The 10,465-nt window shown below is 44.3% G+C and overlaps 1 long non-coding RNA gene across 1 annotated transcript; it reads left to right on the top strand.

Annotated features, from left to right (window-relative positions):
- Positions 1-48: 48 nt before the first annotated feature.
- On the top strand, positions 49-8,326 carry LOC116643415. The gene is made up of 3 exons (XR_004301550.1): positions 49-118; positions 1,410-1,459; positions 6,875-8,326. It is a non-coding gene; the product is annotated as an uncharacterized LOC116643415 (long non-coding RNA).
- The last annotated feature ends 2,139 nt before the right edge of the window (positions 8,327-10,465 follow it).

Here is a 10,465-nt window from a genome sequence, read left to right as displayed (position 1 = left end):
AGTGGAGGAAGAGCCAATCCTGCAGGCCCGAGGAGGCGGGCCCAGAAGGGGCGGGTCTAGAGCTGACCAGGGGAATTGGGTCTTGGAGAAAAGCCCAGAGCTGAGTTGTTAAACTCCGGTGAGTGCTTCCTGCTTAAGGCCAATGCTGAGTGCTTTCTCACACGTTACCAGAGACTAAGACTGGTCCTTTTTCTTGTTGAGGCCTGTCCCTCACCACTGGGAACCCAGGAGAATGAAGCGCAGCCTACATTTCTCCTAGACGGTATCCCAAGGGAAATAGCCCAGTTACTGCAGGAACGGGTTCGTCACCACCCCACCCCCTCACCCGCGGTCGCTGGCAGCCATGACTCTGGAAGCCCAGCCTCTGCGCCTTAGTGCACTTCTTACCGAAATGCATGCGCCCCGGGCGAACGTGGACCTTTTACGAATTTGTATGTTTCGTGTATTCATTCAATTCTTTTGCTCATTTAAAAACGTTTACTGGGTAGCAGATGTAGCAAACAAGACTCCCGATCCACAAACGAGGGTGTGCAATAAATGTAGCCTTCCTTATTTTTCTGTAATTGAACTTTACCTACTTCAAGCTCCATTAAGATGGGGTGGCAGAAATTTAGTCTCAATTTGCCCCCATCCGCTTTTCCTCAGGTTTTGTCTAACTTCCCAGGCAGGTGGGGTAACTTAAGGTGGTGCAAAATAGAGGCTGAGGAGCCATCTGCTCTTCGGTATCCTGGGTCATCAACTTGTCTGGTTGCTGCTGAGATGTGCCTTATTTCTGTCTACATGGCCCTTTCGGGGTCTGGAGTAGGGAGAGCTCTGTGCATTTTCCCGCTATTTCTAACAAGCGTTTTTCTCTATGTGAAGTCAATACTAATCTCTCAAGAGCTTGGGATTTGGGAATATAAAAATCAAATAAAACTCACAGGCTCTTCTAAGGCAATGAGCACAGGCGTTTATCTGCTTATATAAAGGGAAGGCAGAGTGGGGAGAGCACTTAGGTCCTGAATAGAGAAAAGACACAAAATGGAAATGAACTTGGACTTCAAGTAACTTGAGTGGAGAGATTGAATTAAACATGTTTATCAATATGATCCAAGGAGTCAAGGTAAAAATGCTCTAAAGGAGGTGCAGATAAATTGCTAGGACTCTGTAGAAGAACTCTGAGAATTCACATCTTAGAAAAGTGTGAGTAAAAAGAAGCATTTCGTTCCAGTCTATCTTGTTGAAAGAGCATATTGTAATCAGAGAGTAAATGCTGAACTTGTAGAAGGTGACTAGGTCCTCCTTTTGAAAAATAGCCATTGTTATAATCCATATCTTGGTTACATATAAGCCATTCTCCTGAATGCTACAAGCAGAAGTTACCAGTTTGAAACCAACCTCCTGTAAAGCTTTATTTCTTCCTTTTCCAGCCTCTCTTACACTGTGATGTCTTCCCTTTGCTCCGTGGCTGACAAACAAGGTAAAGGAAGTAAATTGTATAATTGAGCCACATTCAAAAGTGGTACCAAGAAAAACCCAAAACAGATATGCCTCGGAATCCCTTTAAACAGAAGGGCTGGCCCATATTTTAATTGTTGAGCTCTTGAAGATCCAAATCCTTCAAGCATGAAAGTAACAACTCTGGTTCCAGTCTCCAAAATGGCCCCCAATGATCCTTGTCTCCTAGTGTTCATGATCTCTTACAGCACCTTTCACCTTAAAAAGGGCTGACCTATGTAACCACTAAGATATTGTGGAAATGATGGGGTGTGACCTCCTGGGTCATAAAAGACATTGCAGCTTCTACCTTGCTATCTGATCCCTTGCTTTGGGGGAAGCTAGCTGCCTTGTCATGGAGACCCTCTAGACTTCTCCATAGGAGGAACGAAGGAACTGAAGCCTCCTGCCAACAACCATGTGAGTGTGCCATCTTGGAAGTGGCTTTTCCAGTCCCAGCAAAGCCTTCAGATGACTGTAGCTCTGGCTGAAAACTTGACTGCAAACTCATGAGAGACCCCTAAGCTAGAACCTCCCATCTAAGCCATTCTGAATTCAATTCTGCAGAAATTATGTGTGACAATAAATATTTATTATTGTTTTAAATTGCTAAGTTTTGAAGTAATTTTTAAATGTAGCAATAAAAAACTATGAACTAGAAAGGAATAAGTATTTAATTCATGTCTGCAAAATTTAACATTATTACAAAATTGCTTTGTAGACCAGTTGCATACATTTATGCTGTAATTAGCAGAGTACATGACTTACAACACCCATATCAATATAAAACATTGTTATTAAAATTTTGTCTTTTTAATTTTATAAGCAAAAAATGATATTTTGAGAGTTTTTGTTATTATTAGAGTATACCTTTTTTATACTTTTATTAGATATTTTTATTGTCTCTCCTGTAAATGTTCTTGCAAGATCACCTGGTAGATTTCCTTTTTCCCTTTAGTTTCCCTCACTCCTGTTGTCTTTCTGCTTATATCCTCTTCTTTCCACCTGGCCAGGAAATACCAGGGAATCACTTGGAATTCCACTTTTTAACTGGAAGGAATCCACTGCCCCTCTCCAACCCATTCTTTCTTCTCTCCTGAACAGTATCTCTTTGCAATGTGCTATGGATTGATTATTTGTGGGACCCCTTCCAAAAGAATTAATATGTTGGAACCCTAATCCCTCATATGATAATATTTGGAAGTGGGGGTTGGGGAGGTAATTAGGCCATTAGAGTGGAACTTTCATGCTGGGAATAGTCTCTTTTTAAAAAGAGATACCAGAGAAAGGGGCACCTGGGTGCCACAGTCAGTTGAGTGTCTGACTCTTGGTTTTGCCTCAGGTTGTAACCTCAGGGTCGTGAGATCAAGCCCCACATGGGGTTCCGTGCTCAGTGAGAAGTCTGCTTGAGATTCTCCTTTTCCCTCTCCCCTCCCACCCCCCTCTCACGTGTGCACACCCTCTCTCTCTCTAAAAAGAAGAGAGATACCAGAGAGCTTGTTTCCTCCCTCTGTTCCCCATCATTGAAGTCATTATGAGAAAAGGGCTATCTGGAAACAAGAAGAGAACCTTCACCAAGAACCTGACTGTGCCTGGCACTGTGATCTCAGAATCCAGCCTCCAAGATCATGAGAAATAAATGTTTCAGCCACCCAGTCTATGGTAATTTGCTATGGCAGCTTGAACTAAGGCACAATGGTTGACAGAAACTCTGGCTCCTGAGGATTCCTATAGAGAATCCGTTCCTTCCTGGCATTGTAAATACCTGTTTTAGGAGACTTTGTTCTTATTCCCTTCCTCTACACCTTCAGGTAGGTGAGTCAGTTTGGTGGTCTGTCACAACATTTCCCATCTTTGCAATTTCTACATCCCCTTTAATGTCAGAAGCAGCTTCAGAAAGAAGTGGAACCAGGTTTTTTGGTGCTTTCCCTGTAGGTCTGGAGAGCAAGCCCTGGCTTCAGAGTCAAACCTAATTTCAATCTCCCACTGATGTCTATGTGACCCCAAGTAAATGAACCAAACTCTCTTGGTCCTAGTTTCTTTGGCTTTAAGATGGGATGGAATATCTGTTTTGTTATAATGAAGTAAAACAACAAATGTAGATCTCATGACACACGGTGGGTTCTCAGTAAGATTGTTCCCTTTGATGTAGTTTTGAATGTAGGTGAGGTCCGGAGCCCAAGGCCAAGATAAAATTCTTGAGACATCAGGACCCTTGGGCAAAAAGAACTGCACTAGGGTTGTGAGGGGTGACTGATTATATACTATGGGGTTGGGGGAGGTAAGGAAAAAGGGAGGTGTCCAAAAGGACTTTCATATGCTAAGGAAGACCCTCAGGGTACCGGAGGCCTTGCTATTACCAAGCTAAGGTTGTTTTTCCCTCTAGCAAAGCATTAACATTAAGATAGTTGGAAGTTTCCTGGAGGAATGTCACACAGATCCCATCCAGGGGTGGGGGGGGAGGTGTTGCAGGGGAGTCAGCTTGTGCTTTGTCCTTGGCTAGCCTTCTGCTCCCTCGTCTCTTTCACTTATTTCTTTTTAAAAAAATTTTTAAAGATTTTTTATTTATTCATTTGATGGGGCGCCTGGGTGGCTCAGTTGGTTAAGCGACTGCCTTCGGCTCAGGTCATGATCCTGGAGTCCTGGGATCGAGTCCCGCATCGGGCTCCCTGCTCAGCGGGGAGTCTGCTTCTCCCTCTGACCCTCCCCCCTCTCATGCTCTCTCTATCTCATTCTCTCTCTCAAATAAATAAATAAAATCTAAAAAAAAAAAAAAAAAGATTTTTTATTTATTCATTTGAGAGAGAATGCACGGGTGCATGAGCAGGGGGGAGGGTCAGAGGGAGAGGGAGGAGCAGACTCCCCACCGAGCAGGGAAGCCTAATGTGAGGCTCAATCCCAGGACCCCGAGATCATGACCTGTGCCCAAGGCAGACGCTTAACCGACTGAGCCACGCAGGCGCCTCTCACTTATTTCTATAATTCCAGGCTTGGACTTAGCCCATCGGAACAAAAAGAACCTTACCTTGGCTCCTCCTCAGGGGACTGCAGAGATGCCACAGATGTAATTGTGCCCCTTGCCACTACTTCTAAATATTTCCTCCAGATATTCTGTCCCCTTGTGGTATATAAGGGGCCTGAATCATATTTCCTTTCCCTGTACAAGTTTACTGCCCTTCGGAGAGAGGAGATAACACGTGGTGCAGGAAAAGCATCTAGAAAGTCAGCATGGGCCCGCCACGACAGGGAATTCCATCACCCCCGGAAGGCTGAGTCTGAAATCGGAATGGCTGGTGACTCGAGATCCGGGAGCAGTTCAGAGTTTCTTGTTTAGAGAGTGCACTGGTTCCCTCTGTTGTTGCCTTGAGACATTGCAGCCTAGAGGCAAGTCAAAGCATAGCAGAAAGAGCCTCCCACACTCAGGGTACAACCGGGAGAGGGAGGCTTTTCTTCACCAGGCTGCAAAGGGGGCGGCTTACCCACTGGCTCTAATCCCGGGATCACTGTCCTTGGCCAAAGGTTTGCACGAGAGAGCTGCGCATGTCCATTGACGTTGGGGCTGCAGCATTGGAGCCCAGGGAGGGGTACGGGGACTTGGGGAGAGAAAGACAAATCTGGGACCAAAAGGAAAACACTGTGGTGAGAAAATACGGAAACTAAGTTGACAGAGCACTTACTGTGAGCTGTTACCTGGTGAGGGCCCTTTGAAGAACAATAGCTCTCTATAGAAAGTGTACAAAAGTATTGTTTCCTATCTACAGCCCTATACCGCCCTCTGTGGCCATCTTCCCCAAAGAAGCGTGGCAAAACTGAACGCCTTTTCTTCGAACTGCTTTGGGATCAAAAGCCCGAGGAATAAATCAAAAAGGGGTGGAAAGGAAGGGGCAGCATCACCGATGTGCCTGTGGTTACCTATGCCTTTTCCAATCCTCACTTCTGCCAAGAAAAAAAAAAACAAGGTAGTATGTGTGCATAGAGTTTGAAAGCCACAGTATGTTGTTAGTATCATGTTCCTACAGAGATGCTCTCGCTCGCTCTTTCTCAAATAAGTAAAAAAAATCTTTAAAAAACCATTAGATTTTCCCGAGCAAAGAACTCATAGTCTGGTGGGGGAGACAGTCCCCTCTGCAAGGTGAAGGACTTGGCTTAGAACACAAGGGAAAGCTCATCATGTTAGATTGAAGAGAGTCACAAGATGGTGACTCTGGGGAAGTAAGCTGATGAACTGAAAAGCGCCCATGACCCCAAGCTTTTTCATTAAGGTGTCAGGACATCATCATAGAAGGTGGGGAGAGGTAGGAGTTGGAAGAGAGGATAGATTCACTGGGAAGCATGCTGGGGAGGAGGGTGGGATTAAATTGAACAGCCTCTGTCTGTCTCTTAGCTGGATTTGAGGTGGGCTCTTTGATAACCTGCATCGGCAGTTCTGCACTAGACACTTGGTTGGGGAGAGACTAGGGGAGGGGGCTATGTGTCGGCACCCCGCTTGTCAACTGGCCCCAGGAACTATTCGTCCTGGAAATTCTGACTGGGGCATGTCAATGCCAGCATTTTGTTAGTATCTCAAACTCAATATATATTACACTATACTCCTGATCCCTCTTCCCAGCTTGCTTTCTCCACTGCCTTCTCCAGCTCAGTTAATGGAAACTTGGTCCTTCCAGATGCTCAGCTCCAAATCCCTGAGGTCACCCTTGACTCTTCTCTTTCTCCCACCCTCAAAACATACTCAGATTCCAGCCATTTTTTTTTCCTTCCCTGGTCTGAGCCCCCACTGCCCCCTGCCTAGATGATTGAAACCACCTCCCACCGGGTCTCCTTGCTTCCACTCTTGCCCTCCGAGAGTCCACTCCCAACACTGTGGCCAATGATCCAGTTAGAGCAGAAGCCACGTCTGCCCATGCCTTCGCTCTCTCATCTCAGAATTAAAGCAAAAAACCCATAAAATGGACCAGAAAGCTTTACATGATTGAGACCCCATCTGACCTCTCCAACCTCCCCTCCTCCCACTGTCCCCTCATCCATTCTGGCCCCAACACACTGGCCTCTGGAATGTTCCTCAAACACCAAGTGTCTGTTTTCTTCAGGAAGGAAACTCACTGAGCCCTCCACCTAGAACCATCTTTACTCAAACATTTACATGGTTCACTTTGTCTTTCTTTCTTTCTTTGTTTCTTTCTTTCCTTTCTTTGTTTCTTTCCTTTCTTTTTTTCTTTCTTTCTTTCTTTCTTTTTCTTCTTTCTCTTTTTATTAGTAGATCCCTCTGCCTGAAATGTAAGCTTAGTGAGGACAAGTTTATGTCTGTTCACTGCTGTATTTCCAGTGCTTGCAACAGTGTCTGGGACATATTAGGTACTTAATAAATATTTTTTAAATGATTGCCTTTTTTTTTTTCCAGAGCCAGCAACTGAGGCCAGTGAATGGAAAGATGACAATCAAGAGGGGGAAATGAAGAAATCCCAAGGTGGACTTTAACCAAAGGCATTATGTCCTCAAAAGGAAAGAAGAGTAGAAAAAGAATTTGGGGAGGTAGACTTTGAGGAGAGGAAAAGAACGGAAGGAACAGGGAAGCTGAGATAGCAACATCCATCTGCCTTACAAGGACAGAAGTGCTCGGGCCTGTTGTTGGGGTTGCAAAAGAACAAGCAAGAGCCCCAAGGAAAAGTTCAGTCGGCTCTGAGGTCAGAGGCTTTATTTCATCTCCTCCCCCTTCCCCCTGACTGAAGTGAGAATTTCCTACACCAGTGATTCTGGATTATCAGGTCACAGATGCTGGAGGGCCGGGTGGGGATGGATGCACTTTCCGTCCAGAGCCTCGGCTCCAGGGTAAGCCCTAAGTCCCCTCTGGGACACCAGTCTGTCTCTTGGACGTGTCAGGTGTAGGACTGTGCTGCAGGGGGACGTCTTCCCTGGTGTAACAGGGTGATGGGCTGTTTGTTACTATTTGCTTTCCCCTACAGAACCAGTCTTTTCTCTTTGCATCTTCATGATCCTGGTTTTCCGTTGCTGTGGAGTAAATCAGCAGAAGCATCCACAGCGTCTGAAGGGAGGACCCAGGCCCAAGTCCACACCCACACCCCCACCTCCCTGGGACTGTAGCCTTCTCCTGGGCAAGGAAGGCTTCAGTGAGTTTTTCTCATCCTCAATCCCGGACCAAGACTATTTCATAAAGGACAGAAGGACACTGCAGGATGAAAAATGGGAAGGAGGATGGGGAAGCAAAAGTGATTGGGAAAGAGGAGGCTGAAGAAGAGGGGTGTGGGCAGATCATACCATTCATTTCACTGCCTTCCTTCCCTCCCTTTCTCTCCCAGTCCCGAGGGCTAGTACAAAGGCCATGTTCACAGTGACGTCTGCAGGAGGTGGGTTTTCCAACCTCTCTGCTCTGTCCTCCGCCGTCTGGTGGGAGTGTAGTAAACACAGTAAAGAGATGATGATCAGCAAAACCAAGGAAGACCCTTGATAATCCAGAAACTGCACGATCAATATATATATAATCAAGAATTGTCTGTAGATTCACAAGTGTGTTTTTATTCTTGATCTTGGAATAGTGAAAGTTCACAAAAGAGTTACCAAAACTCAGATTATTTTAAGTCAGCATTTGTCACTGTTTTACTTGGTGTCACAAACCAACTGCCTTAATTAGTAGCTTGCACTAAGAGCTGCATTGTTATTATTATTTCAAACAGCTTTTCCCCTGAAAATTTAAGATTCTACTTATGAATTATTGTTCTGGTTCTTACAGCCTGAGCAAGTTTCCATTAAATCCTTTCTGCTTCATGGGGACATGTACGATGTTAAGGTACTGATCCTTACTCTATTATCATGTCCTAATATTATTTGAGTACCATATATTTTATTTTTTTAAGATTTATTTACGACAGAGAGAGAGAGAGAGAGTGCATGCACACTAGTGGGGGGCGGGGCAGAGGGAAAGGGAGAGAGAGAATCTCAAACAGACTCCCCGCTGAGCCGGGAGCCCAACGTGGGGCTCGATCCCACGACCCTGAGACCAGGACCTGAGCCAAGATCAAGAGTCGAACGCTTAACTGACTGAGCCACGCAGGCGTCCCATGAGTACCATGTATTTTAGTACTATATCTTTTAATAGATTTTAATATTGTCTTAATTCTTTTGGCGAGGGATGGACACAGAGATTAGTGGTTTTAAGGATATGTTTGTTTGGGTTATGCTGGAGCCGTGTTATAATATAAAGTATTGATGGTGGGGCACCTGGGTGGCTCAGTCGGTTAAGCATCTGCCTTCGGCTTGGATCATGGTCCCAGGGTCCTGGGATGGAGCCCTGCATCGGGCTCCCTGCTCAGAGGGGAGCCTGCTTCTCCCTCTCCCGCTCCTCCTGTTTTTGCTCACTCTCTCTGTCAAATAAATAAATAAATCTTTAAATAAAAAAATTAAAAATAAAGTATTGATGGGATTTAGGCAAAGAAACTTGATTGGTGTGCAGTGGAAAATGGCAGATTTGCATTCCACCCACCCACCTAATGAGGAATAGCGGCAACAGTTACTATATACGGCCTGACTTCCCTTATTACTTGAAACACAAGACGCTTTGATTTGCTTTTTTCCCCACTGACATAAGTGTAGTAACGTTTTTTTCTTTTTGCCTCTTGAATCTAGATTTAATGTTTCTAATGAATAGCACAAAATTTGGCCTATTTCATAGCGATAGAACAGATTATTCCTTTCTGAATATTTTTACATATTTTAAGTGCTCTTTATAGTCTGAGCATTTAAAGCATATTTTAGCTAATCTTAATTTTGAATTTATTATATATATGCAACAGATTTATGGTGATAAGACTTGCATAATTTAAAAGTCACATTATTTTTGAGACTCATTTTCCCACAGAAATAAAAGGAAAGTGGGATTATACGTATCTAGAGAACATAAATCCACAACTCCTACAATGTGGTTTTGCTTTAAGGTTGCTTTGCCTTTTGTAGTCATTATCTGCAGAATTTAATGGAGTCCTTTCTTCCAAGTTAACAGTATTTTTTTTTAAAAAAGATTTTATTTATTTATTTGAGAGAGAGAGCGAGAGAGCAGGTGCACTAGCAGGGCGGAGGGGCAGAGGGAGAGGGACAAGCAGACTCCCAGCAGAGCAGGGAGCCTGACACAGGGCTCTATCCCAGGACCCTGGGATCATGACCTGAGCTGAAGGCAGACGCTTAACTGACTGAACCACCCAGGTGCCCCCATCCGAGTTAACAATATTTTTATCCCACTGATTGGCCTTGTCCGTACTATTTCATCTCTACTAATTTCTTCCCCACAGTGACTAGTTTTTCAGGGTCAGTTTAGCACAAATTATTGAACAAAGATATAGGTGTTAGAAGATCTTAAAAATAGTTTATGTAATAGTACATGCTAAAGTAAAATCGTAGGAATAAGAATGCATCATAAAGAATGATGTCAGATCAAGAAACAAGACATCTGAAGACTATGGATCAAGGAAGAAAAAAAATTTATGGTATTTATTATAAATAACTTTGTAAAGGTGGCTGCTGACCTTGATTCAGTTGCTCAAAGATAGTACCAAGGTCCTGGGCTCTTTCCACATCCCCCTGGGCATTTTCAGTGGATTAGTTTTTGCCCTTGGCCTTGTTGCATCTCAGGTGCAAATGTGTGCTAATCTCCAGGCACATCTTCCGTGAGAGCATTCAGAAGCAGGCAGGAGGGATGTGGCCACGGCAGTCAGTGACTACTCTTTCAAAACTCTCCTTTTATCAGGGAATAAAATATTTTTATCTAATTGGCCAAAACTAACTTAAGAACCAAAAACAGGTAGAAGAAACATATTACTGAACTTGATTTAGACCAGGTATGATTCATCCCCTGGGACCTGCCTATTGCTCACCTGAATAAAATCAAGTTTCTGAGGTGCCTCGGTGGCTCAGTCGGTTAAACATCCAACTTTTGATTTTGGCTCAGGTCACGATCTCAGGGTCGTGAGATCGAGCCCCGTGT

This window comes from Phoca vitulina, unplaced genomic scaffold (assembly GCF_004348235.1).
Source record: "Phoca vitulina isolate PV1807 unplaced genomic scaffold, GSC_HSeal_1.0 scaffold26, whole genome shotgun sequence".
In the NCBI taxonomy this organism is placed as follows: Eukaryota; Metazoa; Chordata; class Mammalia; order Carnivora; family Phocidae; genus Phoca; species Phoca vitulina.
This window is presented reverse-complemented; position numbering and strand designations above follow the sequence as displayed.